This window comes from Anthonomus grandis, chromosome 2 (assembly GCF_022605725.1).
Source record: "Anthonomus grandis grandis chromosome 2, icAntGran1.3, whole genome shotgun sequence".
Classification (NCBI taxonomy): domain Eukaryota; kingdom Metazoa; phylum Arthropoda; class Insecta; order Coleoptera; family Curculionidae; genus Anthonomus; species Anthonomus grandis.
Window position 1 is genome coordinate 14664786 of NC_065547.1, and position 23597 is coordinate 14688382.

The 23597-nt window shown below is 31.9% G+C and overlaps 1 protein-coding gene and 1 long non-coding RNA gene across 9 annotated transcripts in view; both read left to right on the plus strand.

Moving 5' to 3' along the window:
* Positions 1-23597, plus strand: part of LOC126750378 (cytospin-A-like) — a 240202-nt gene that overhangs the window by 138317 nt on the left and 78288 nt on the right. Inside the window, exon 1 of one of the 8 annotated variants that reach the window (XM_050459991.1) lies at positions 17622-17993. The exons of 3 other annotated variants lie outside the window; for them this stretch is intronic. The gene's annotated coding sequence lies outside the window, so the exon portion shown is untranslated. 4 more of the 8 variants (XM_050459993.1, XM_050459994.1, XM_050459995.1 and 1 more) reach the window with 4 other exon arrangements.
* LOC126750381 (uncharacterized) lies at positions 12793-14698 on the plus strand. Its single transcript, XR_007665697.1, has 3 exons — positions 12793-13466; positions 13781-13912; positions 13981-14698. It is a non-coding gene; the product is annotated as an uncharacterized LOC126750381 (long non-coding RNA).

A 23597-nucleotide genomic window follows, 5' to 3' on the forward strand; every position in this document is an offset into this window, starting at 1 on the left:
ATTTAATTAAAAAGTGTACATTTCTGTTATAATCCATTATCTTACTGTTGCTTGTAGCGGTTACTATGACAACCGTCCTGGTTAACTAATCAACAATCCTTGAGCCGTGTACAACTATACGGCTTTTAATATTAGGCCAAATTTAAACTGCCAATATTTCGGAAACTATCAATTTTTGGACTAGATAACCTTATACAAAGTTAACCTTATTTTTAATTATCTTTATGAAAAAATTATAAAAATAGGGGGTTTCCATTTAAAAAAAATGACTTTTAATGATTTTTTCATTTTAATTTTTAATGCTAGTTTTTGACCCCCCTGTATCTTTTTTTTAGCCAAATATTAAAATAGTCTTTTAAAGTGGTCCTTCCTCTAAAATAAAACCAAAACTAACCAATGAATAAAGGCTACTAAAAGGGAGTAATCGGTAATTATGTTAGGGCTTATAAACATAGTTTTTAACATGAAATTAAAAATATGTCAAAAACGGTTACACTTAGGTATATGACATTATACACAAAATATACTTAGAATTTCACGTAAAAGTAAAAAATGTAAAAATATACAGGGTGTTCCATTTAAAATAACGAAGTTGACACCTTCTTCCGGTATAACCGGAAACGTCACAACTGTCAAAATATTTTAGTTGTGTAGCCCCCATCGACTATGCCATGTTGCCAAATTTTCAAAATTTTTGAAAAAGTAGTTTCCGAGATATCGATCGCGTCTATTCGTCGTGAGACACCCTGTATGTACAGGGTGGCCAAATAAGAATGCGAGGTACTGTATCTGGGAAACTATTCATCGTAGAAGCTTGCGATAAAAAAAATTATTACTAAAATGGCCAAGAGAATGACCTGGAAAATATTTTCAAGTTTCTAAAATGGCCGCTAGGGGGCGCAACTGCAATCTTGAATCTAGAAAACTGATGTTTCTGTAAATTTTGCTAAATTAACCTAACAAAAAAATAGCTGATTATTAAAGTAGAGACTAATCCGAACCTTTTTTATTTGAATAGTTTTGCTGTATCTCTAAAAATAAAGTGGTGGGGGGTGTTCAAAAGTTGGCTTAAAACACACCCTGTATACTAAAAACGCCTTAGCCGATTTTATCAAACTTGGGCTAGTTGAAAAGAGCTGTTATTAAGCTACGAATATTATTATATTTCATGTTTTTTTAGTTTTACATCTCGCCGCTAGAGGGCTTTTTTCGGCTTTCTGACACAACTGACTAATTTTCTCAAAAAACTTAAATGCGTTGATATTTTTTTTCATAGAAAAATAGCTAAATGATGTCTAAATAATCTTGCGAAAACCGCAACTCGATATCTTGTTCCTAACCTAAAATATAGGCCAAAGAATATTTTATACCCTTATATTTTAATTTTTTTATACTAATTATTTTGGAATTTTTTAAAATTCACTACTTTTGAAAACAAAATTTACCATTTTTAAAAATATTACCTAATATCACTAAAAGGTAAGTATTAATAATGCTTATATCAAAAATCAGACCTATTTTATGTTATATATTCACTATGGATATAATACGAAAAAAATAATTATTAGAAAGCAGGCCATGGAATGCAACAAAACAAATGTCTACTCAAATTATAAACATTCCTCAAATTGTCAATAGTAAGTTGTCAAAAGTTTTACGTTACTTGAGCATTTTTTGTTTTTGCAAAATGCGTTTTACGAACGATGAAGCCGTTGATATGCTTGCGGTTTATTTTGAATGTCTTCAAAATGCTGCAGTAGCAAAAAGAGTTTATGCTGCTCGATATCCAAATCGAAGTCCTTGCGATATTAGATTTTTTCCCCGATTAGTGGCGAACTTACGAGCCAATGGTAGTTTTCGGCCTAGGTTTCAACGGCCAAGAATTAGAAGAAATGTGGACAATATTAACAGCGTACTGGGATATATTGATGGAAATCCTCATGTTAGCACAAGAGCATTATCCCTTGAATTAGGCATATCAAGAACAACAATATTTTGAAGGACAATAGGTAAATTCTAACAGCCATCGCCATATATGGATTTATTTAAGTTCAGCTTTTTTTTTAATATATGTATTTATAGAATGCACCCATATCATGTTAATTTACATCAGGCATTGGAAGAAGCAGACTTTGACCGTAGGTTGGACTATTGCCATTGGATATTAGGCATGATACGCGAGGACAGAGATTTTTTATTTAAAATTCTTTGGACCGATGAAGCCATATTTAATAGTGACGGTAGAGTCAACCTGCATAACATGCATTATTGGTCTGCAAAAAATCCGCATTGGTTGCGTGAAGTTCATCACCAAGGGCGCTGGAGTTTAAATGTGTGGTGTGGTATACTTGGAGGCAACATTATTGGACTATATTTTTTTGAGCAATCTCTAAATGGCAATGTTTTTTTCGACTTTTTGGTAAATCAATTACCGTTGTTGCTGGAAGATGTGCCACTGGAAGTCCGGCAAAATTTGTTTTTGCAGTTGGATGGTTGTCCAGCACATTTTGCTAGGAATGTGCGAGAGCATATTAATAACATTTTTCAACAGCGGTGGATTGGAAGAGGAAGCCTTTCCATGGCCTCCGCGATCCCCAGACTTAACCTGTCTTGATTTCTATTTATGGGGGCGGTTAAAGGACATTGTATTTCAGACTCAGCCTACGACTAGAGAAGATATGAAAAACCGCATTCGTAATGCAATACATACCATACCGAGAGCCGAAATTGAAGCTGCAGTTCTATCTACCCATGAGAGGCTTCAGCAATGCATAGAGCGTGATGATCAGCATTTCGGGCATTTACGGGGGCATTAAAACCCTTTCTTTTTAAAATCGGTCCTTTATAGGGCCACAACTTACATTATAAAAGAAATTCGAAATAAATTATTTTGTAGTTTTTATAAATATTAAGGGATTTCCATATAAAATTTTCTTTGGCCTAAATTTTAGGTTAGGATGAAGATATTAAGATGCGGTTTTCGCAAGCATATTTAGGTGTCATTAAGCTATTTTTTTGTATAAAAAAATTTATACCATTGCATTTAAGTTTTTTGAGAAAATTAGTCATTTGTGTCAGAAAGCCGAAAGAAGCCCTCTAGCGGCGAGATGTAAAACTAACAAAACATGAAATATAATAATATTCGTAGCTTAACTTAATATATAATAGCTCTTTTCAACTAGCCCAAGTTTGATAAAATCGGCTAAGGCGTTTTTAGTATACAGGGTGTGTTTTAAGCTAACTTTTGAACACCCCCCACCACTTTATTTTTAGAGATACAGCAAAACTATTCAAATGAAAAAGGTTCGGATTAGTCTTTACTTTAATAATCAGCTATTTTTTTGTTTCAGCAAAATTTACAGAAACATCAGTTTTCTAGATTCAAGATTGCAGTTGCGCCCCCTAGCGGCCATTTTAGAAACTTGAAAATATTTTCCAGGTCATTCTCTTGGCCATTTTAGTAATAAATTTTTTTATCGTAAGCTTCTATGATGAATAGTTTCTCAGATACAGTACCTCGCATTCTTATTTGGCCACCCTGTACATGTATATATTAAAAATGTTTAATACAAAAACAGTGCTATTGGATATGATTTTATAGACGAAAAACGGTGATTTTTCAAAAGAATTTCGTACTGGGCAATTGTTTGGGGGGAAGGGGGGTAAGGGTTGTGTTGATGAAAAACAATGTTTTTGCAGAAAATATATATTCAATATTTAATTTAATAACACTGTTTAATTTTGTAAAAATCAAATAATATATAAAGTCTTCCATTTAAAAAACCTAACCTTCTACTGCCATGTCTCTTGTAAACACGCTGTATACGTCAAAACAATTTTAAAATGTAGCTTTTTTTATCCCCCGTACGCAAAAAATTGAACTAATGAACATGAATGATACTAAATGAACACTAAATGGATAATTTGCTTAAAAAGAATGTCACTCTTCGATTTTATGAAGAGAATTTTTTGTTATTTCGAATCGATCTGCCACCACGCTAAAACTAGCATCCTCATTACTGGCAAACCACGAAAATATAGTAATATACTTTAATGGAACACCGAATTTTTACCTCCGAATGAGGATTTTTTTGTCCCGCGAACGACAAAACTTAAAAGCGAATGAACTTTAATCCCGAACTAGTTCAGGATTTAATTTTTTAGGACCACGAACTTATAAATATACCTGGACTGCTAATGCATATGGCCACGATACCCAAAAATGACCACTGCATGGTGGCCGCCATTTTTATAGTGTGTTTATTGTTGTATCCTTTTGATGTTGGTCACTCTGAAAATTTTTAGTGTTGCCAATAGAAAATATAAATAACGGTAATGAAGTTGACGACGCTGACGTTTGACGTGTGAGTATAGCGGATTGCCTAGTTTTTGGCGATTTGTAAAGGACGCTTGGGTATATCGTCTGGAAGAGGCGATGTATCTTTCTCCTTATTTAATACGTGAATAATGTATCACCATCTTTATTTAAAGGTATTTGGTTCAGTTTCTCAAAACCGAATTATTGTGAATTGTCCGTCTGTGTTCTTTATAATAGAATAATATTTCGAGTTGTTGACAGAATAATATATTTTTACTATACAGTGACCGCATAAATTCGATAAAAATTAGAGACATGATTTTTTGAGAAAACGCTCGGACTCGTCGATTTTTAATTTAAGTGGCGCATTATTTTACATACATTTTTGTATACAGAGTGGATCAAAAAAAAAAAAGATAATGACGTCATCGGTAATTTTTTTAAATGGAATGCTATATTTTTTATTGCATTTATAAAATATAGGCGAAATTCCAAGCAAGTTTCATATAACACACCTTATCTCAAAACTCAACTGTTTCCGAAATATTTACATTTAAATAACAAGAAATCAAATAAGTAGGGGAACTATGGACAAAATGGCATCAACTTTTCATGTAACAAAATATTTTGCAAATAATTGTAAAGGTATAAAAAGTTACAGGACAAAATGACATATGTTCTATAGATAAAATGACATACACCAAAACTACTTTGAATCAGGAACACATAGTTCGCAAATAAACATTTTTGTCTTTTGAGGCACATCGGCGCAAATAGCATGAGCCCACTGTGAACATACCTTACATCGTAACCAGTTCTCACCAGGTTTCGAACGCGAATACAGGTCGTTGCAATATATACAAGGGCAATCGCCTTCGTCAATTTGCGTATCACTTGTGAATGGAAAATCTTTGTCATTCCCATCGTATTCAAATACAGTTTTTGTAACCCTTCTCTTTTTTGTTTCGGAGACGACTTTAGTGTCATTTTTGGCTTTTACCTCCACCATATTTGGCGTAGAAGTGAGGACTAAATGAGTTTGTTGCTTCTTTGGTCTTCTCTTTCCTTGACCTCTGACTAGATTTCCTTGCGGTATAGGTGATAAAACTTCGAGCGGAACGAGCAAAGCATCTTTAGAGGGTCCAGGCTTCTCTTTATCACGGATTATTTCATCTGGTAGGGTAGAAGCAGTTTCATTATTATCAGATCTTGAGCTTGCTGATATCTCTATGGACATAGGTTCAGAAGTCATTATTGGAACATTTGTTGTCTCGGCAGGCTGAAACATGTATTCTGGAAAGATATCGGAAGCAATAGGCCAAAGACCAGTGTTTTTAAATCCTTGGCAAGCATTTTGCATTTTGCACGGTAGCGGATTTGCCATATGCCTGATTAAATAAATTCCCTATCTGCAGATGAGTCACTACGCGGCCTGGAGGAAGCTTTAACCACTTTGATATTTCCTGATTGAAGTAGGTTTTTAAAGGTCCATAAAAGCATACATCCAAAGGTTGCATCCGATGGGTGCAATGCGGTGGCAGACATAATATAACTATACCATTGTCTTTAGCATATGTCAGTGATTCTAATCCTTTGTGACTAGCATGACCATCGAGGATGAGGAGAACCTTTTCACTAAGATTAGCCTTTGCATAGGTTTGAAAGTGTTGAAAAATAAATCTGTGGTCATCCAGCCCGATTCCTGTGCAATTCCAAGAGTGCCAGTTGGAGCTCCATCCAAAAACTCATTTTTAAAAATTTTCCTCGGGAATATTAAACATGGTGGAATATAACAGCCTGTTGCATTCATGCAACAAACAACACTAACATGAGATCCACGCTCAACACTTGTTAAGCATCCGACTTGCTTCCGACCAGCTGTTGCTAAAATTTTCTGTGGTCTCCGAACCGTGGACAGACCCGATTCATCCATATTATAAATTCTATCCGGTGAAAAGTTGTGTGTATCCAACAGTTCTTGATATGCCCTAAAGAAATTCTCAACCTGCGGTTTATTAAACGCCTAAGCCCTAGCAGCTGAAGTCGGTTCTGGTTTGCGTATTGAAATATCTTTATTCCTATTTAAAAGTCCGGTTAGCCATTCTTGTCCAGCTCTTTGTTTTTCTACATTGAAAATATGGGCAAATTTATTTTTTTGTCCATATTGAAAACTTAACAATTTAATATTGAAATTGTACAATAAATGTTATGTATTTATCAAAGTAATGGATCCATGTCTTACAATACACAATAGAGCATTGATTTACAACAAAATCAATTGATTAAACAATGAAAACTTACCAAAATATCGAAAAACAAATTCACACGTGGAAAATTTTCGAACACCATATACGCTCACTATACGACTGCCTCCGCCTAACTGAATTTTGAATATTGCCCGCTTCGCAGGTGATCGCCAATCGTTTGGAGCACTTGACGTACTAGCCGTTAGGGTGGTAAATGGCGCGAATTATGAAATAATGGTCATATGTCATTTTGTCCATATATGTTATTTTGTCCGTAGTTCCCCTACGTCTATTTACATATTAAGGTAAAATCGAGGATAAAAATAATGTTATAAACACTGTCAATTGTTTCCATTGTTGCACTTGTAAAGAATCTCGATTTTCCAATGTCAGTTCGAAAGTTAATAGTTTTTATCAGAATAAATTATGGCTAATTTAACGGAAGCCCAACGAATTGAAATTTTGATGATGCTAGGGTACGGGAATCGAGTGCGCACGCAAAAAGAAGTAAGTGAACTGTTTAATGCCAAATACCCAAACCATCCTATTTCGTAGTCAACAGTTAGTAGAATAGAGCACAGATTCATAACTTCAGGTCATGTTAGGGATTTGCCAAGATCAGGTTGTCGAAAAATTTCTGAAGAAACAAAATTAAACGTTCTGCTCTCCGTCGAAGAAAATCCAAACAATGCAACTTCACAAATTTCAGTTGATAATAATATAGCCGGAACGTCAGTAAGACGCATCTTAAAAGCAAATGAATACCACCATTATAAAATTAGACTAATACACGAATTAAATGAGGACGATCCTGATCGAAGAAACCAATTTTGCGAGCAAATGATGAACATTTGCAATAATAACCGTCAGTTTGTGTTACGAGTTTTGTTTTCGGATAAAGCAACTTTTTGTTTAAACAGTGTGGTAAATCGGAAAAATTGTCGGTACCAGTCAGTGTCAAATCCACACTGGGCAACTGAGGCTCATACATATTACCGTAAATTTATTAATGTTTGGGCTAGTATCGTGGAAAATAAAGTAATAGAGCCATACTTTTTCGAAGAAAACTTAACAGGACAACGTTATTTGAATTTTCTTCAAGAAGATCTTATCCCTGCTTTGGCTGCCCTATACCCAGACGAACAAGCTGCTGTCCTACCCTGCTGTTCCGACAGATAATTTGTGGTTTCAGCAAGACGGCGCACCGCCACATTTTTTTCGAGATGTCCGTAATTACTTGGATACAGTGTTCCCAGGAAGATGGATAGGTCGAAGAGGGCCAATAGAGTGGCCGGCTAGGTCACCAGACCTAAATCCCTGCGGCTATTTTCTATGGGGGTACCTGAAACGTAAAGTTTATATTGAGAAGCCAAACAACGTAGAAAATTTGAACAATAGAATTAGATATGAAATTAGACGTATATCACCCGAAATAATCGATAGTGTTTTACATGAGTTTGTAAACCGTCTTGCTTTCTGCCAAGAAGTAAATGGGGATCAGTTTGAACACTTGATACATTAATAAGGGTTTTCACAGTTTATAACATTTTATCCTCCATTTTATCTTAATTTGTAAATAGAAGTACTTACTTGCTTTCTTGTTGGTTAAATGTAAATATTTCTGAAACAGTTGAGTTTTGAGATAAGGTGTGTTATACGAAACTTGCTTGGAATTCCGCCTATATTTCATAAATGCAATAAAAAATATAGCATTCCATTTAAAAAAATGACCGATGACGTCATATCTTTTTTTTTGTTCCACCCTGTATACAAAAAATTATGTGAAATAATGCGCAACTTAAAATAAAAATCGACGGGTCCGAGCGTTTTCTCAAAAAATCATGTCTCTAATTTTTATCGAATTTATGCGGAACTTTAGGCGGTCACTGTATAAACCCTTTATAATTACAAACCCTCATAAAATCATCTATAGAAGCAAAAATTTAAATGAATATAATGATTTTCATGGTATAGTTGATTGAAACTTGTCTCATTTTAGATGAGGATTACTTTCTTTCATAAATTTTAACAAAATTCTTAAAGAAGTACCAGAAAAATCACAGATCTAACGCAACTATCTGAAATTCTTACCTATATGTAGCTTTCTATTTTGTAAACATAACCTCTCAAAAACTTTAATTGTTTTGTTTCCCTACAGTTGGCACAACTAAAATTTGTCAGAGTGACCAACAATACCAACATTGAAAGGACAAAATGAAGCAAAATGGCGGCCCCCTAGTAGTTTTTTTTTATTAGCTCCGCTTTATATTAACATATATTGACCATCTTTGATCCTTTTATTATACAGGGTATCCCAGAAACAGACCGACCAACTTTATTGGGCGATTCTTATATAAAAAAAGAGCCCATGAATATTTATAAGCTCAATAATAATAATTATGAAAATATAGACGTCCTTTCCTTTTTAGTTTATCATTATTCAAATGTATCTAGTATAAATTTACGAGAATACATTTTTGACACTGATGATGATTAAAATATAATTATTACTATACAACCCGCCTTTATCTAAGCCAACCCATCCTGACAAAAGTATTAACACCCCTTTGGTATCTGCTATGTTTATCTGGCATTAGATATTCTAAGACCAAAAGTACAATTTTCATACAATTTCTAAGTTCAAAATAGAAAAAAATTTTGGCATTCCAATACCTAATAAATTTCTTATCATTTTTATATCATAATTTGTTACACAATTTATTTGCTATTCTACCTACTATACTGTACGTACTACTGTAATAATGTGATATATTTAACATAAGCCAAACTGAAACATGATCGTATATTATTAGGTATAGGTACTTATTAAAAGGCTATTATTAAATGACAAAGTCAAAAACGAATAAAAAGAACACCATTATTTTGAATACCTATTTATTTCTTTCCTTCACACAGTAAATAAATTAATTATTACATATGATGACGACATAAACGAAAGCAAATACCTATAATAACTTATATGTATAATGTTTATAACAAATAATTATGATCTATTGAAGAAGTACTTGAAACAAATAACTGTTTAAAATTACTTTTTAAATCCGCATTAATATCTACTGTTTCAGAAGCGGTTGGCTTCTTGCACATGCACTTATTAACTTTTCTTTTTTTCTGAGTTGAAAAGAATCTGTTTTGTTTTTTAATTTTTTTAGTGGTTGGGTCGTTATTACAATCGACTGGAACAAATGGTTCAAATGAAGTAGTAGGCAAATCAAGTAATTTATCGACTGTATCCAAATGACTTTGAATTTGCAGTATTACTTCATCATCTAAAGTATTTGTATCAGTATTTTGCAACTTGGTAAACGTGCTTAATACTCGCGTAGCAAATTGATCTCTTAATGCATCTAATTTATTATTAAGATTTTTTCTGGACGAGCTGCTGCAGGAGGTACTTCAATATTAAAGTTGCTCGAAAGAGCAGCTCTATGTCTTAGCAAAATATTTTTAGTATGAATAGTGTGCTTTCCTTTAATATTTTTTATAACCCTATCCACAGACTTATCTCTAACATATTTTAATAGCACATGCAGGCTTTTATCTAACCTTTTTACCTTTTTTCCATCTAGGTAAAAATACTTGATGGTTTTATGCATGGACTCCAATCGCATATTTGTATTTATTCCACAATGTGCCCTAAAAGAATATGCCCACTTTTCATAATTGTTAAAATAATTATTCTGAAAATAAATCCCAAATTGATGAGTCTCAAAATCTAGAAGCAATTCTGATACTGAACTAGAAAGGCATTCAGGAAACATATCTGCACTAGTATTTTGCTGCAAACATTTTATAACTTTATACACTTCTGAACGCTTGTCTTTATTACTTATTTTTGATAAGTTATGTTGCCATGCACGGTCAATGTGCCACGAACAAAATAAATGTTGATTCGGAGGCTCCATTTTACTACACCACGCATTGTAAAAAGTTAAAACTATGTCAGTCATAAATACTTTTGCAGATACTAACCCTACATTTGATTTAACTACATCAAAAAAAAGTTCATAAATGAAAGTGTCCTTCCTATTACTAAACATAAAACATACTGGCACTCCTTCTCCAAATTCATCTACCACCATAATAGTTGTAAGCTCAAAATCATAATTGTTTAAGCCATGAGTCACATCTAGTGCTATTATATTATTCCCAAATTTGTTTAACATGTTTTTTTGAAAATCTGTCATTACAATTAAACAAAAGTCTACACTACCCAACTTATACAAATCACTATCATCCAACACACCCTGTTGTTTATAGTACAAAATACAATTTTCTTCTTTTTTACATTGTTTTACCCATAAATCGACTGACACTGCATCATTCTCGTGTTTAACACCTTCTGAGATATTTATATGATAAGCTTTTTTGACATTTTGAATATCCTTCCGTGTAATTAAATCTTCACGACTTAGATTTTCCTCATCAATTTTATCTCTATATGAATCCAAAATACTAAAAAATAAATATTTATAAAATTATATTTTTATTAAAATCTGCCATATCCATGTGCCATGTACTTACCGTGATGGTGATACCCCCAATGTAAGTTTTGAGGCTACAACTGTTCTATCCAACTGTGGAAGTCTGATATGTTGTAGATCAAGTTCATGGCCATAATGAGTTTTAATCCAGTTTACTGGTACATTTTCTTTTCCAGTAACTTTAATCATACTTATACAATAACGGTTTAACTTGCATGACCCTTGGCTTTTTGGGAGTCTTTTATTCAAGCTTTTGGTTTGTATCTTTCCTGAGATCAAAAACAAATTTCTTAATAAAAAATAAACATGTTTTTTTAATACAAGTTGCACCCCAGCAGGTAAAAGGGATATGTCATTATTATGAATACAGAATACCTACACCCCCTCAAAAACAATACATATCCCAGCCATTGTAGTTTTCAAAATTTCTTCAGATATTTAAAAAAAAAGATGGCAATTCTTTACTTACCACATCTATTATACATAAATAGTATTTAACTGGGTTGCCTTTAATCTTTGATGTGCTTGATAAAATATAATTTGCTTTGTTAATTTTTTCTATTGACATTTTCCAGCTCGCAAACTCTAAAAAAAATGTTAAGTTAAAGTTAAGTTAAAACTCACTGAAAAACTTTAAACTACTTAATTAAGTTTACCTTCTTTGCTTGAAAACTCCAACTTCTCACTTTTAATCCTAATATTATGTTTATTAGTTAAATGGTTTTTTAATTCAATGTTATGTCGGAAACAATAACCACAATTTTTTTCCAAACATTTGTACATACAATTTGAAGATATCCTGGGTTTAAGATTATGAGCATTTTGAGTATGTTTATTTAAATTAGATTGGTTGGAGAATACTTTGTTGCACACCAAACACATTAATCCCATTGTAATATGCAATGCAATAATCCAAAACTTGAAAAAATAAATTATTAATATTGTGTAGTTAATGTTAATATCTCAACAGCAAAACATGAAGTGAACATCTCAACTCCACAAACCAACACTACCGGACCGGATAAATACTAATAACACTATAACTATACACTATTTTACATATACATATACACTACTTTACTTTTACTAGTATACTATTTACTACGGAAATTTTTCGATTAAATTTTAAACTTCTATCAGCTTTCAGCTTCTTTCATAATTCTCTATAACATAAATAAAACATAATATAACATAACCACAATTCCACACAGGGACGGATGCATAGGGGGGGAGGGGGAGGAGGCTCCCCCCCAATGAGAATGTGCAGTTGGTAAAAATTTCCCAGAGTTGGTAAATTAAAAAACTCAAGTTTTCAAACCAGACTAATGACACACTTTTATAAAAACATTATGTGATAACCTATTTTTTAAAAACCTTAACATAAGCATTTTCTTAAAACTAATTTTACCAAATACAATAATGTCTGTCAATAAATCGTTGACTCGGTGTTATTCTTAATATTTCTGGGACGTCGCGGCCCGATAAACAAAATGATATCGGCACATATCGCTTACAAAGATTAACATGAAATTCTAGACCTTGATCCTTGATTTATATCAAGTTACAACTGAAGACTTTTTGGTAAAAACCCTATTAATTTTTAATGTAGGTATCCTCTCTTGCAAAGAATAAAATATATACCTTAACGTCCTTAACTTTCAAAACAAAATAATTTTATACGACATTGCAGCAATTCGATTTACCGCTTATGTGTGAATGCACATTTAGCTATATTAAAATCAATGCGCACTGCCCGCTAAAATGTCACTTGTCAAAGTCAAAAGTAAAAATTTAGTTTTGGCGGCAACAAACAGGTGAATTATTGTTCTTATTCAGTTTTTAAATACATTTTGAAGTTTTGGATAAGTTTTGGTGTTTTAAGATGGAAAAAAAAGTACGTTCGAATAGAATAAGAGTTCAGTGTTTATCGTGTGGTTCAGAGTTTGTGAAAGAATATAAACCTACACATGAGAAAAAGATGCACGGCGGAAAATGTGTAGCAATAAAACTAGTAGGCGCTCCAGACAATCCTTTTGTTTTGGCGGCAAAAAAAAGACGAAATGAAGAAGTTAGCGAAGGTAGGTAAAAATACATACTAATACAACTAAATCGCGGGTTTGGCCTTGTAATGAGGTAAAAAGTAAAGGAGATGATATAGTCAAGATTGTTTACACCCCTTTTAAAAGAGGGGTGTGCTAAAACCACAAAATTATCTAGATTTTTATATTCATTCATTATATTTATTCAGTCATTAAAAATAAACAATACTTAATTAGCAAGCTTAATTTCGCGATAAATTATTACCTACGTATTGTATTGTTTTAGCATCGTCTAGTTCGATAGAAAATATACTTGAATTGGCAGTGAATAAAAGAAAGAGCAAAGAAGAATCTAAAGGTAAGCTGAATATAGAATATAATAGATATATTTTGATAGGTTTTTGCGTTTAAAGGCCGGTTTACACGCTACGAGTTATCGTACACGTGTATAGCTTATACACGCTACGACCTAGTGTGTAAATAGCAAAACGTACTTCTCACGGCAAATAAAATAAAAAAATTACACATTTCGTAAAAACTTTAGTTTTGTATTTCGATTTTATATTAGCCAATAAAACGTACGATAATTCGTAATGTATAAACCGGCCTTATTAGTGGTTATAGGAAAAAAGAACACAAGAACTTTTTCTGATTACTGATTTGGATTTGTAGATGTAACAAATACTAAAAAGCCAAAACAGTTAATTACCGTTTTTCCGGAAGCTGAACAAAGTAAAGACATTTTAATTGAGGAACCTGAAAATGAAAACATTGAAAGCTACACATTTCAGGAATCAGAACATGGTATGTTTTATTAGCCAACATATTGGTCTAGTGCAACACAAAATAATAAAATGTGCAATATCTTTTAGAAACAGGAGATGATCACGAACATTTTTCAGACCGCATAAGCTCTAACTCTAAGACTCAACTTAATAGTGATTCGATGGATAACTTAGCTGATCAGTTAATAGTGCCTAATTTCTCATACGTGAATCAAAATCAAAAGGTCTTCATGAATCCTTCGGACAAAAATTCCGAAAATGACTTCATCCAAGAACAGGGCGAGAAGGCATCATCACAAGGTAACATTATTATTTACTAGATAAAAATTAAAAATTATATTTTTCACCTAAATAAACTATTTTCTTTTTTAGTGGAGAATATTTCTTTGAATTTTAACGTGAACGAAGAAGAATTTGATAAAACAAAGCCTTCCACAAGCCAAAATAGTCAAGAAGACTTTGACAATAATGTGTCAGATGAAGTAGACCACAATAATTGGTTTGAATGCACTGGCAGTTTTGCTTCATTATTAGATCATTTAACTAATGCTAAGAATTTATTAACTAATATCCAAACTGATTGTAATATAGATGAATATATTACCATTATCCAGATTTTGGATATTACTAATACCATTAAAGAAAAATGTGAATTAACACGAGTGTCGTGTGAATCTTATGTTTCCGTTTTAGAGAAGAAGCGTAGCATTTACGAAGTAGATAAACATGTTAGAGATAATATGATGATTCTACATGACCCCGGCATAAGACAAGAAATTAAAACAGACAAAGAGCGAGACTTTCTCATTGCATTAGGACCCCACCAACCTAAGAATGTTTCCCAGCGATGGTAAAAATCGCTTCAATTCTGGATGGTATCAAGAGTATCCTTTCTTAGAATATAGCGCAGCCAAGGATGCTGCTTTTTGCTTTGTTTGTTTTTTATTTCCCACTGGCGTAGGAAGGGAGAAATCCGAGTTAGCTTGGAGTAAGAATGGAGTCTCATCATGGGGAAAAATGAAGAGCTCTGGATCAAAAAAATTAGGGAAGTTACAGCAACATTTCAGTTCCGTCTCACATAAACAAGCCTTGCGGGATTATGGTAATTTTACTTATAAAGCAAACAACATTGATATTTTAATTAACAAGGAACAAAGAGTTAGGAAAATTGAAGAAGAACGCGTTCTTTGTCAAAATACAGAAGTTGTCAGTATTTTGTGGCTAAAATATTGGGTCGACAAGGATTAGGATTTCGAGGAAACGACGAAAATGATGGAAATTTTGTTCAAATTGTGCAGCTGCTTTCCCGTCACAATCCAATTCTTGGAAAATGGCTAGCAGACAGAAAATTGCGTCCTTCCCATGTAAGTTACATGGGTGCCTCTTCTCAAAATGAGTTTATCGAAATACTGGGTAAAGAAATACAAAAAGAAGTTGTCTCGGAAGTAATAAAATGCCCGTTTTATGCAGTGATGGCGGATCATACTCCTGATATTTCAAACAAAGAAATGCTATCAATTGTAGTTCGTTCAGTTGATGAAAATGGTTTACCAAGGGAAAGACTACTGTCTGTTATGGAATCAAAAAATAAAACTGGGGAAGCCACCGCACAAGATATTCTGGATACATTCATAAAGCAAAACATTGCGCCAGCCAATTTAGCCTTTCAATCCTATGACTGTGCTGCCTCAATGTCTGGTAAATTTAAAGGTGCGCAAAAAAAGCTGTCCGAGTTGGTGGGTCACAATATTTCTTACATTCCATGTCAAGCCCATAGAACAAATACAGCTTTGGAACATAGTTGTCACGCTTCATTTATAGTGGCGGAAATGTTTAACACGTTGGAGGAGCTATACGTTTTTTTCAATTCGAGCACCAAACGATTTTTTGCAATGAAAGAAAAATTAGCTGAAGTGGAAAATTCGATTTTAATAAGAAACTTATCCAAAACAAGGTGGACCGCTCGGGCAGAAACGCTAAAAGCTATTAGCATATCATACGAGGAAATACTTCAACTATTAGAAGATATTTCAAATGCTAATGATTATTCAATAGACAATAAAAGCAAATCCAAAGCATTGGGTTTATATAAAAGAATGTTGTGTTTCGATTTTATAGTATGTTTAATGTTCTTAAAAAATATATTTTATAAAATGAAAATAATCACAGAAATTCTGGAACAGGATGATCTGAATATCATTGATGCCGTAAATATGATTTCTTTAACATGTACTTCGTTACGAAATATTCGGAATAGTGAAGAGGATGTAAATAATTTAATCGAAAGTGCCATACAATTTGCAGTAAAATTAAATGTTGATCCGGAAACTGATTTCCGAAAACATCATAGGAGGCGTCTTGTTCCAAAAAAAAATTGATACAAATAGGGATAGCTCTGTTAATATTCCATATAAGCAGTTTTATAGAAAAGAATTTTATCTTGTTCTGGATACTTTAATTAAGTTTTTAGATGAAAATTTGTCAGTTGTGCTTCAAAATGTCTCACCATTGACAAACTTATTTTCTTTTCCTTTAAACAAAAAAACATAATTTTAACACAAATAGAACAGGCTATCTTACTATTTCCACCCAGTCACAAAATTGATGAATTAGCTTTACAAGCGGAGTTGGAAATATTGTTTGAACTATGTAGCAAGTCAGAAAAAGTTGTTAAGTCCATGCAGGATGTGATGACAATTGCTTCCCAAAATAAACAGATTTTTCCTATAGCATTTAAGTTTTGTAGATTTATACTAACAGCTGGATATTCGGTAGCAACTAATGAAAGAAAGTTTAGTCTGCTTAAATTTATAAAAAATGCCAGCCGTTCAAAAATGAATAACGAACGGCTAGACCTAATCATGGCTATGAAAAGTGAAAGAGACATTTTAGATCGTTTAAATGTTAAGAATTTAGTAGCCCAATGGGCAAAATTAAAACAAAGAAGACTTAAGGTCATAAGTAATTTGTAAATACTAGTTAATATAAGTTGTAAGTTTTGAATAAGTTTACAGTGAAAGAACCGCACTATAACCAGTATACTTATTTGTTAGAATGTAAAATAAATATTACGAGTTGAAAATTGAACCGATTTTTTTATTTGTTAGTGATATGCAAAAAGAGTTTATTGACTTAATTAATTCTCTAATTGTCTAACCTTCTACTTTATAAGTTGGTTAAAAAAATATCCCAGTTGGTAAAAATACAATTCTTTCCCCCCCCCCCCCCCCAACACCGGACTTTTCGGTACGTCCCTGATTCCACATCAAACGACGACGACGATCAAAAGACGAGGACCAATCAAAACACGGAATTAACTTGGGATTTAGCCTCTTGTCCTAGTAGTGGCCATTTACTTTTCATTGAATTGGCAGTCCAGGTATATTATTTATAAGTAACGACTCAATATTTTCAACCATTTAATTTTTCATAAGGCGTTCAAATACTTTTGATACTTAAATGAATATGGATCCCGTCCATCCCGTCCCAGGAATGAACAACTTGTAAATAAATAACCCTTTCTTTTTTCACTCCTTTACCAAACAAATAAATATTTTGTGAGTTTTACATTTGTTGCACGTCTCCAAAGTGATCATAAGTAAACCTCCTTAAAGAGCAAAATATCCTCACTCCCGTTCCTAAACTACTCTCGCCATCCTCACCGCGACAACGTCGCATTTCATACTCCGCAAGGTGGTTGTATGGTGTAGTAGTTGCACGATGATGTTTTGTGTGTCGCCCAGTCGGTAACTCGAGAAACCCACCGATAATACGGTTTTTACTTTACTTTCGTTCGCTCGTTCAGTTTGTTGACTGACTGGTTCGGTAAATACGTGACGGTTTCCGATTTAAAAAAAAAAGTCATTTTTTCGTTCAGAAGGGAAAAAAATGACGAAACGAGAAATCCGAATCGCTTGTCTTCTCGAAACCGATGGCGATGGTCGAGTTTTGTAGTTGTTTTTTTTTTTTGGTGTTTCCGTTCCCTTCTTGGCGTATTTAAGGTTAGTTTGTAACGGCTACGCGGCGCGTATGGTACGGTGATATTCAAGACTCTTTGTAGTGAGTGAGTGAAGGGTGTCGTGTGTGAGAAAGAGAGAAAGGTTGCTAGACGAGAGTGTTTTGTTTCGGATACAGGGTGATTTTTTTAATATCATATTTCATTGTCTAGAGACATCTCCTTTTACCTTTCACTGTTCCACCAAAGAATCCACATTAAATTATGAAGTGTGTAGAAATTCGCTAATTTCTCGTTACATAAACTATTAACTTTAAATAACCTTAGAGGAAAAAGTCCAGATCTGGGCATCTGGCTGGTCATTCTATGGATTTCATTGTCCTGGAAAAACTATAATTATAAACATTATAGCACAATATATAGGTACCATTATTTCACCTACAGCTTAAAAAACAATCTGTAAATGTATGTATGATTAATCCTGAAAGGTTTAAGAAACTATCAGAAGTTTAGTGAATGTTTCCCCATCTCGTGGAGCATTTCTGAATTTAAATTGTTAAAACACCAATATATATTATTTATGTCCTAAAAATACTCAACTTCAACCACCTTAAGTCACATTAATTGACCAGGTTTTTACCCTCAAAAACCATACTTCAGGAATTGCTATTTTGGCCTAAAAAAAATTAAAATATTTTAAGTGATAACTAAGGCCAATTATGTCTGCTTGATAAAATTGTCTCTAACTCAAGAAGATTTTGCCCTACATAAAGGATTCTAGTATCAAATTATTGGTTAAGAAATCCCTTTCTTCACCCAGGATCCTTTTAAAAATAATACACTTATTTCGCAAGAATAGTTCAAATAGTAGAAATCTACTAAGGTTATTAGAACAAAAATGCTTGACTCAAAACTGCTTGTAACTACCTAAATTTCTAACCCAGAAACACTTTCTTACCCTCAAATCCATTAATCAAACAAAAATCTTTATTTGTCCTAAACATTACAGATATACCCTTAGAACATTGAAAGGCCTTTCAATGTTCTAAGGATATATCCAGTTGACTTAATAATAATAGCTCATACAACTAAATACATGTAATATAAAATAAAATATAAATAAATACTAAAAATATGTAAAAAAACCAAAAATAGGTTGTAGGACATGTCAAAAAAAATCATAAGTGCATCTTCCCAACATAAAAGAGTTAAAAATACATATAAAAATATGAAAGAGTCTGAAAAAGTAGCTGAGGCTAATGGCAATTTACATACACAATACACTTATACAAGACAGCACACACATGGAAGAAGCTGTATTATCTCAAAATTGACACACTTGACCTGCCAACATTTAGTAAACTACCATCTGTTAAATATTCTTTAATTGAATAAAAATATGTTTTTCAAAAGTAGAGATTATAGCACTAGAAAATTTTTATGAACATTTTTTTAAATGCAACTATAATTGCACTTAATGTTTGTCAAATCATGTTTATATGTGGTGTTATGACACTATATTCTGCAGCACTCTAGAGATTTCAGGATTTTCTTTGATGAAAATTAAAGCCTCCAGAATTAAGTTGATGGTAATGTTAAAATTTTTGCCTAGGTTTCCATTATTATAAGATTGTATATATTTCTGATGCAAGATTTTTGGAGGACAAATACGCTGCAGGCCTTTGAGCGATAACCTAATAAGACAACTTCATACCTTAGTCAAGAGTGTACATAGACATGATATAGGTACAATCTTTGGGGTTTCAATACAACTGGTTGGTAGAAATTATTTTAAGTGCATAGTAGTACTAATATACCAGCCAGATAGTTAATATAATGTGTCCAGTCAAACCTATTCATCATGAGAAATTCCTTTGTCCTTATGAAAAAAATGGTTTGGTCAAGGGTTTGGTATTTAATAGTATAAAGTTTTATAATGGTAATATGATTTACTGGTAATAAGGTTTTGGTATCAAATTTTTGGGTAAGAAATGTATTTTCTTTTCCCAGAACCCTCTTAAGAATATTACAATTATTTCATGACAATAGAATAGTGAAAATCCCTGACAAAAAATATCTCAACCTGTCAATCCTAGGATTATTCAAAATATCCATTCATCCTTCACTAAGTGCTCTAGGAATATTTAAAGCCCTTTAGGAATATTTGGAAATTTTTTAAATAATAATCCAGGAACATCCAATTTTATGATGCAACATTTTCCAGGGATAACCTTACAGAGATTGAAATGTTCCTAATATTCTAAGTGTATTTGATTAGGATTTAGAGATTTAAAAAAAAAGCGAAAGTAAATAAACTTTTATTTTGTAAAAAATCCCACTGTGAGAAATTCCAACCTCGAAATTCGCCTCCGACGCAACCACAATGGTTTATTATTTATTTGATTAGTCAACAATATACTTTATTGCATTATGTCGCAATTGTTGCTTTATATACCGTAATAAATCTATATTAGATTTAAAAACTGTTGGATGTGTACACAAATTTATTAAAAAAAAATCATGCCCTGTAATTTGTGAAAATTGGCAATAAAAATGTGGGTGCAAGTCTAAATATTAAAACTTAAAATAAGAATGAAATGAAGTAAAAACTTTGATGGATTACTATATTAATGAAACAATTAAGATTAAATACAAAAACTATTCAGTTTGTACCATGTCAAGGAGATTAATTTTTTGAAACAACAATAACTGCATATGTAGTATAGTGTGCTCTACAATTAATTAATTAATTATTAATTATTTGACCACAAAAGAATGATAAATATTAAATCAGCTTAATTCAGCAATATAACTCTAAAAAATATTCATAACTCTGATATTTTCACTCTCAGAAGTAGTTTTAGTCACTCATGCAATTTGTCCTTGCACTTGCCAAGGAGATTGACGTTTGAAAATAACAAAGACTTTACAGGAACTATAGTATGCTTGGCAATTAATTAATTAATTTATAAAATATTATTTTAATAATAATTTTTATAAAAACTATATTAAAAATATTATTTTTATAAAATATATTCATAGCTCTGTTATTTATTTATATAAATTTTTGTTGCAATTTTAAATCTAATTTGACTAAAAATAAAATTCATAACTTATTAATTATTTTCACTTTAAAACTAGGTTTAGTCCCTCATGCAAATTGTACTTACTGGTTTGCATAAGCTAAGGAGATTGACTTGTGAAAACAACTTCATAGGAAGTGTAGTGTGTTCTGCATTTAATTAAGTAAATATTTTACCACAAAAAATAGCTAAATTTTAACTAAGCAATGTTAACTAGAGTACCTTACTTTGTGTACATTTTTGTAAAAATTTTGATAACTCTTTTATTGTCACTCTAAGAAGCAGGTTTAGTCACTCATGCAATTTGTACTTTCTGGCTTGCATAGGCTATAATTTACTTGTGAAAACAATAAAAACTTCATAGGAAGTAAAGTGTGTTCTGCTTTTAATTAAATAATTATTTTACCACAAAAAATTGATAATTTTTTAATAAGTAATATTAACTAGAGTACCTTACTCTGTACATTTTTCTAAAAAATATTCATAACTCTCTTATTTTCACTCTAAGAGGCAGGTTTAGTCACTCATGCAATTTGTACCTTGGCCTGCACAAACCAATGAGGTTGACTGTGGAAAACAACAAAAATTATGTAGGAAGTATAGGGTGCTCTGCAATTAATTAATTAATTATTTTACCATAAAAGAATGATAAATATTAATTAAGCAATATTCTCTAAAAAAGAGTATCTTACTCTAGGTAAATTTTTGTAAAAAATATCGGCTAGCACAAGCCAATAATATTGTCTAGGATAATAACAAAAACTACATATATAGTATGTAGTTTTATCTTTTGAGATAATTACTGAAATAGAACTGCTTCTTAGTGAATAGTTTCAGATATGATTTATTCTTGTTTCTTAAATCCCATGTATGTCTACAACACACCTGTGTAATAAAAAAAAATATTTTAAAGTAAAATTTATTTAAATCTAATAGTTAAATCACTGATCTAAGAGTTACAAACCATGCTCAAAAATATGTTTGTAATAAAATGTACATAGTACATCTAATTTAACAAGAAAATTTATTTTATTTACTTATTTTTAATTTATTCAATGTAGGTACCTCCATTATCAAAACATTTTTCAATTATTATCTTTCCTAAACATTTTAAAAGAATTTCTAATTTCTTCAATGGCAATTGAATTACAAGCATTTCTAATTATTTGTTTTAATAATTCCCTGTCATTTGGTAATGGCTCGGAATCAACAAAACTACTTTACCTACTCATAAAATTTAAAAAATGCTCGTATCAAGGCATGCTTGCTTTTAAAAAATAAAAATATGCAAAATTTTATTTTTTAATTAAGTAGGGCTGGATGCCAAACAGTCAAATTTCAACTCCAAATTTTTTTCTCATTTTTACATATAAATCTGCTCATCTTGGGATACACTGTATATTAGATTTAAAAAATGTAGGATGTGTACCCAAATTTATTTTGAAAATAAATCTGCCCTATATATTTTATGTTCAATCAATCGCAAATACTGCAGCTGCAGTTTGTACCATTTCACTTTTAAAAACAACAAAAACTGCTTGGGAAGTATAGTGTGCTCTGCATTAATGAATTAATCATTATTTTACCAAAAACATTAAATAATTATTAATTAATCAATATTAACTAGAGTCTACTCTATTATTTTCACTCTAAGAAGTAGGTTTAGCCACTCCTTCGATTTGTATGAATCAGCTTACACAAGCCAAGGAGATTACCTTTTGAAAACAATAAAAACTTCATGAAGATTCATTCTTCTTCAAGGAGTATTGTGTGGTCTATAATTAATTAATTAATTATTTCACTACAAAAAATAGATAAATATTAATTAATCCATAATAACTAGAATATACTATTCTAAATAATATAAAATATATTCATAACATTCTTATTTTTGTTTTAAAGAGTAGGTTTAGTCCATTCATGCAATTTGTACTAATCGGCTTGGACAAGCCAAAAACATTGACTCAGAAATTAACAAAAACTTGATATAGAGTAAGTATACTGTACTCTACAATAAACATTAGTTTAATATTTACCAACTAGAGCACACTTTTTTGTGTAAATATTTGAAATCCAGTTTGAATAAAAACAATATTCAGAACTTTATTATTTTCAATCTAAGAAGTAGGCTGTCACTCATGCAATTTGTACAACCGGCTTGCACAAGCTAAGGAACTTAATTTTTGAAAATAACAAAGTCTTTATGGGCCGTATAGTGTACTCGATAATTAATTAATTATTAAATATTTTACCACAAAAAATAGATAAATATTAATTATGCAATGTTAACTAGAGTACCTTACTCTATAAATTTTTCTAAAAAATATTCATAACTCTGTGATTTTCACTCTAAGAGGCAGGTTTAGTCACTCATGCAATTTGTACCTTGGCTTGCACAAACCAATGAGGTTGACTGTTGAAAACAACAAAAATGACGTAGGAAGTATAGTGTGCTCTGGAATTAATTAATTAATTATTTTAACACAAAAGCATGATGAGTATTAATTAAGCAATATTCTCTAGAGTATCTTACGCTAGGTAAATCTTTGTAAAAGATATGTCAAATATATCACTCATGCAATTTGCACAAGCCAATAAGATTGTCGAGGATAAGAACAAAAAATACACATATATACTACCGCCCAAAAGTATTTGCCCACATATGA